Here is a 6,000-nt window from a genome sequence, read left to right as displayed (position 1 = left end):
TCCACAGCAGGAAATCCAGGTGCTCTAAACAAACTACATTCTTGGAGCTTCCATATTCATGCAGGCAATTTCTGTCAGGAGCCATAGGGATTTGTGTTTGGAGACGGTTATCAGTGCAGGGCTGTGGGAAGTCTTTGCACCGTAGACTTCAGAGCTAGTATTAATGGTCAAGGAATTGAAACCAGTAGCAATGGTACAACACAGCTGTGCTGTGTGGATGCTGCATTTCCTTTCAGAATATTCTGCTCCGTTGTATCATGGTAGTGATACTAGGCACAGGGAAAAGGTGTGAGATATGTGCAGGTGCCCATCCACCCTGCTAGCCATGTGAGCTGCTCATCACAACACCCCCACAGTGCAGCACAGCTCCCAGGTTAGATATGATTGCTTCTACCTCAGCAATGCTTTATACAATAGTGCTGATGATATTTTACCAGAACTCATTAGCAAATACTTCATTAGAGTCCTCTTCTTTGCCAAACTGTTCTATGTTTTGCTCTTTTTTTCTTCTTTTTTTCCTTAAGATTATCTCACCTATTTTCTAAAGAGTTGTTCTTAATATCTCTTTTACATTCCTTGCAAATTCTTTGAGACAGGCATTAGTCACTCAATATGTTTTGTAAAGTGATGTGTACACTCACAGTTCTCTCTAAGCAAAAAAACCCCCAACAAACAATAAAAGCAACATATTGAAAGATTTATTGAATAAGACAATTTCTTCAAAGAAGATAAAAATAGTTAACGGCAAAATTCTCGTTTAATCTGACTAGATCATGGGATAATTCCCATAACTGTGAGATTACTGACACTACTGTGTATATTGTTGTTTTAATTGTTTGCTAATTAGCAGTTCACAGGGAAGACCAAATTGCTGCTTGGCATGCTGCATTGTGGCACAGTTTTGGCCCCCATGTTTCCTGCACCCCATCTGTTCTTCCCTCTCCACTTCCACTAGCTGTGAGCAAGGGACTATGCTTGCTCATGGACTCGGATGAGAAAGTAAATTTTACCCAGAGGAAATCTTATTTGGCTGTTCTGGAAATTTAAAGCATAATTGAAAAAGGCTTCCCTCCTCTCCCCATCTTCCCTAAAATAGTATTGCACTAAAAAATAACAATAAACCCCTCTAATCCCTACCTTCAAAGCTTCAGACCAGAGATATATTCTAAGAAGTAACATCATGGAAGAAACAAAAAACAAAGAAAAAAACATTAAAACATCTGAATAACAGGTTTCGAACTAACAGACTAATTTTCTTTGTTGTTTCTATAGCCACAAAGAGGTATGCACATGAGAAAAAACACAAATGGCAAAATGCAGGCAGCAGCAACTTCTCTGAATAAACATGAAAGATCAATGACATGAAACCATTCCGTACTCCCATTTCACGTCAAGCCATTGCTTGAAATGCTAGAATTTTATTTTGAGCTCACAGTTCTAATTATTATTCTCCTAAATCATACCAAAATGTGGCATATATGTGTGCAATATGCCTTATACCTGACCTTAAGCCATCATTTCTTTCAAAACTGTACATAACATGGCCTGTCAGAGGTGAAACTGTATAATTAAATGTGTAAAAAGAAGAAAATTAACTCTATTCCAGTTGAAACCAGGACAGTCTCTAATTCAAGTCAATGGCCTTGTCATTAGCCTGACAAGAGTCTCCCACTTTGTGAAGAATTATAGAGAAAAAGCTGTACAGAGACATGTAGTCACTTCTCATGCCTCTACAGTGAGCCTCTCATCTAGAGGCATTGCTCTTATGAGCCATGTGAGTTTCAGGTGAGGCTCATGTCTTCAAGGCAAGGCAGAAGAATGTCTCCGGAAGATAATTCAGAATGTATCTCTGGGCTCCTGGAAATAGAAGAAAACAAGGTGAGCTGTTCAAAAAGTACATTAGATGTAGAATATGATTATTGAATGGTTATAGTTTAATAGTTCCAGAAAAGTTTCAAAGTTGTTTAACAGTTTCTCCACTGTCCTCCATATTCTCATTATTATTCCATCAAGTTACATCATAGGATCAAAACAAACACTTGGTTACAGGTATGAAGAAGTGTAGCTGACATATAGCAGAATGAGTAGTTTAGCATTTCATTGTGTTGTTGACTTTGGGAGATTCATGCTTTGCATGAAATAAAATATACTTTAGACAGTCAAGTGGCTGTGACAAAATCACTAATAAATGCAGACTGCTGAGTGACAAATGTGTAACTTGGGAAGATTTATGCTTTTTGTTAGGGGACAGGGTGTTGTTTTGGTTCGAATTACAATTTTTTTTGAGAATGCCTTCACTTTGTCAGGAAGCTGAAACAGATGAGCAGACACAGAACTCAAAAGTTGTTTTAGTACACTCTGAGAGCTAGCACAGACATTCTACACTCACTGGAGCTGATGCTTAGGTAGTCTCTACTTTAATCACAATGACAATAGTACGTACCTGTCTCCTGCAGCATTTGGCTTATGCCTCTTCCCACATTCATTTAACTTTTGATACAGATAGAGAGACATTCTGTCTGAGAAGTTATCTCTTTCTAACCAAAGACAAAGCAAAGAAGTCCATGCTGTTCCTCCTGTATATATTCATTGTGTGTAGCAACGTCTTCCATGGGATACTGCAATACTATATCAACTACTGAATAGGATTTGAAAGAATGGATCACACAAGATTATACTCCTGTCTCTTAGATAAAACTCAGGTGTGACAACACTGTCAACAAGCAGATCCCTTTTTTACCCTTCAGGTTCAAAAGGATAGTATTTTTTTCTCTTGCACGTTCAACATATGTGTTAAACCAGCCAGCGATATTATAAAATGCTACAGGCTTAAAAGCTTGACATATGCTGATGGTGCACAGCTGTACATATTGTTTTATCAGGGAACAGAAAACAGTGTCAAACAGACTCTCACTGCCCGTAAAAATAAAGCACCAGCCAAATACCAGTGACATAAACTTAACAGGAGGTAGATAAGGATAGAATGAATAGGAATTTTCTGCAAAGTTTCCACAGTTCTAATGTCTTTCAAATTTAGTATCAGTAGGTTCAGGCTACTCTGAGTAACAGTGAGTTGCAATGCTTAGAAAAATGAAAAAAAAATAAATTAATCTACTACTTATTTTATATCAAAGTTATTCAGGTCCTTTATAGTTAGAAGTAGCAAAAGTCCTAAACTGTACTTAGGATGGCTTGACAGAACTATACATGCAGTTTTCACTAAAACCCCACTTACAGTGCTGAGAACTGGGTATGGATTTATTCAAACAGAAATCCAACAAAGGTTCTGCAGTTTCCCTCAGAGTTGACAGATCTCTTCTTCACATTAACCTTTTTATCTGAGAAGACAAACATGCTTCATGAAACTCAAATAAGACCTTTATATCGATCAGAAAATTTAATTCTAACCATTTACCACAGATTAAGAATCGGATTAAGAACATATTACTGACAATATCCATCTGGAAGGATGTATGTGCAAAATTGGGTCATATCAACAGCTTTGGCCAACGATTATGTAGGCAAATGCGATAATATAAACAGAATACCAGTGTGTAAGTCTTTTCCTAAAAGCTATATTTGGAATAATTTTAATATTGTTGCCTATTTAATCAACAGCTGTAGCCACCCTGCAAACCATCTGTCCTAAATACGTGCTGGATATCTGGTGCTTGGATTACAGAATATTTGAAGGCTCCAGATTTTACTAGTCTGGAAAAAAAATGTGTAGATGAAGACTTTAGTAGCAACTAAAAGCTAGAATCTTGTTAATTCTGAAGAATCTTGCTTTTGAATACCTTGTGGTATTCAGGTATTCTGAACAATTTCAGTACCTCAAAACAAAATTATAATTCTCAGTAGATTTGACTGTGTTGCTCACAGGACAAAATAGTCTTGACAATGGCTACTTGTTTTGTCCCAGACAATCTACTATGTAACTGAAGAGTTTCAAATTAGTTTGCAATTGGTCATATTTCTCAATTATATTTTTCCTTGTTAATGAAAAGTTTCTGGTTGAAGACCAGCTTCTTGCAAATACTGAGGAACAGAGAATAGTCAGTCCTGTCTCAAAAAAAAGTTGGTGACTGAGTAGCTGTACAGAATACATAAATATGGAATAATTTTCTCTACCAGAGGTCTGAGCACAATGTAGTCAGGAAAGGCAAAATAATATCTTGACTTAATAAAATAAGTTCAACTGTCAAATGTGGAAAAAAAAAGATACACTGTCAGATGAAAATGTCCAAGCAATATGTCAACCTGTATAATCCAGTAATAATGCCCTTTTATCTGGAATGGTTTTAAAAGTTATAATAGTAGTAATGATCTTCATAGACTCAGCGGAACAGAGCAGAAAGAAGAAAAAATTGGTGACACCATAGGAAATGAAATATTGTTTAATACTGAATAGTTTCTTCTTGCAACTCAGTTTTTAAGACATTTACTAAACATGCTAATAATGCAGTCTTTCAGAGAACCATTTAAAATGGTCTTTTCCATGTTTGTCTTACAGAATTCACTGTTAAAAATGTATCTACACCTTAAACAGAATCTAAAGTGTTTACTGACTGCACAATGGAAGATAATGACTCAAAATCAATTATTGGATTCAAATTGCAGTCAATTGTGAAGATTATTTAGGAAATAAAGAGTAAAAAGAATTGTTATAATGACTTATTCAGGGATTTTAAATGCTCCATCAAGAGCTTTAGTTTTATTACCATAAAACAGAAGATAAATTCCGTTGCAAATGAAAAAAAAATCATTTTCAGAAAGGGAAAAAGTAGAGAGAATAAAGAGTCTCTTCAGTGATTATTATATAGTCAGTTTGCTTCTTTTGCTCACCTCTCCAGCCTTTTCTTTAAACTTTCCTGAGCCTTTCCTAGTTCTTGTCAGGAAGGCTTCCTCACTTTTTTACAAGGTGACTGTCCAAGTGTTTGTGTTTTAGATTCCTTCACTTTTTTCCTCATAAAAAGTTTTAACTGTCTAGCTACAATTTCAGTGCCATCAGACACACACACGTTTGCAGACCTCAGCTTTGCTGCCTGGATGTGGGAACATATGAGAACTGTTTCTGAACTGGCCCTGTTACCATTAGCGGGGGGGGGAAACTCAGTTCCAGGTGGAATATAGAGTGTTTCAAAGGATCAAATGCTTTGGGGTTCTTTTTGTTTGGTGTTGGTTTTTTTTACTTTTTTTTTTTTGCATTTTTTATGTCGTAGAGCTGGGAGAAGTGAGGTCTTACCCAGAAGGCATCTGAATTTACTCACTGGAGTGTTAGGATGCTATGAGGGATACTATGAGGCATAAGATCAGGTGGGTTTAGTAGCGAGAGTTCAGGCTGAGTTCAGACTGGCTAGAAGACAGCTTGTTCACATTATGACCAACTTTTATACTCGGCATCCTGAAATAGGGCCATTTTCAGTGGAATCATGTGAACCATATGGGCATAACTTGGACATCTGACTTGGATTGTTGAGGAATACGTTCAGTGCAGGCAGCTTGCTGTGCAGCTGCAGTGCCAGCTGTTGATTGAGCTCTGGGTGGTGAAGGTCAAAAGGCCATGACCTGCTGACCCTTTGCATAACCAAGGGCACAGGGACCTGTACCAGCCAGTGACAGGTGACTGGACACTTAGAGACATGGCAGAAGCTGATGACTACCCACTTTCACACGCGTAGACTGTAAGGGTTTAAAAGCCCGGGGTTTCCTGTTTTCAGGGTCCCTCTTCGTAGGCACCCAGCTTGAGCTGTTATTTTGTTATTTAGTTATTTATTATTTTAAGGATCAAGACATCTGAGACTGTGCAATGGGAAACCTGAGGTCAAGCCAGTAAGAAAACCTGGTCTAACTGTGTGAATATGGGGTGTGTAGCTGCAAAGGGACTTTCGGTCTCAGCCCAGGTGGTGTGAGAGTGGCTACCAGCTTGGCTCCTTTCTTGACATGGAAACATGTAGAAGTGGAATCAAAATCAAATCAGTTTTAGTTCTACCAAAAAGA

The 6,000-nt window shown here is 37.6% G+C and overlaps 1 protein-coding gene across 5 annotated transcripts in view; it reads left to right on the top strand.

The window, feature by feature from the left end:
• Positions 1-6,000, top strand: part of CNTN5 (contactin 5) — a 634,097-nt gene that overhangs the window by 86,175 nt on the left and 541,922 nt on the right. Inside the window, exon 1 of one of the 5 annotated variants that reach the window (XM_027677366.1) lies at positions 5,293-5,316. The exons of the other annotated variants lie outside the window; for them this stretch is intronic. The gene's annotated coding sequence lies outside the window, so the exon portion shown is untranslated. Of the gene's footprint in view, positions 1-5,292; positions 5,317-6,000 lie in introns of those variants that run through there. 5 annotated transcript variants of the gene reach the window in all.

The sequence above is a fragment of the Neopelma chrysocephalum genome, unplaced genomic scaffold (genome assembly GCF_003984885.1).
Source record: "Neopelma chrysocephalum unplaced genomic scaffold, ASM398488v2 Primary Assembly neopelma1_43, whole genome shotgun sequence".
Lineage (NCBI taxonomy): Eukaryota > Metazoa > Chordata > Aves > Passeriformes > Pipridae > Neopelma > Neopelma chrysocephalum.
Note: the sequence above shows the minus strand (reverse complement) of the source record. Positions and strands in the feature narration are given on the sequence as shown.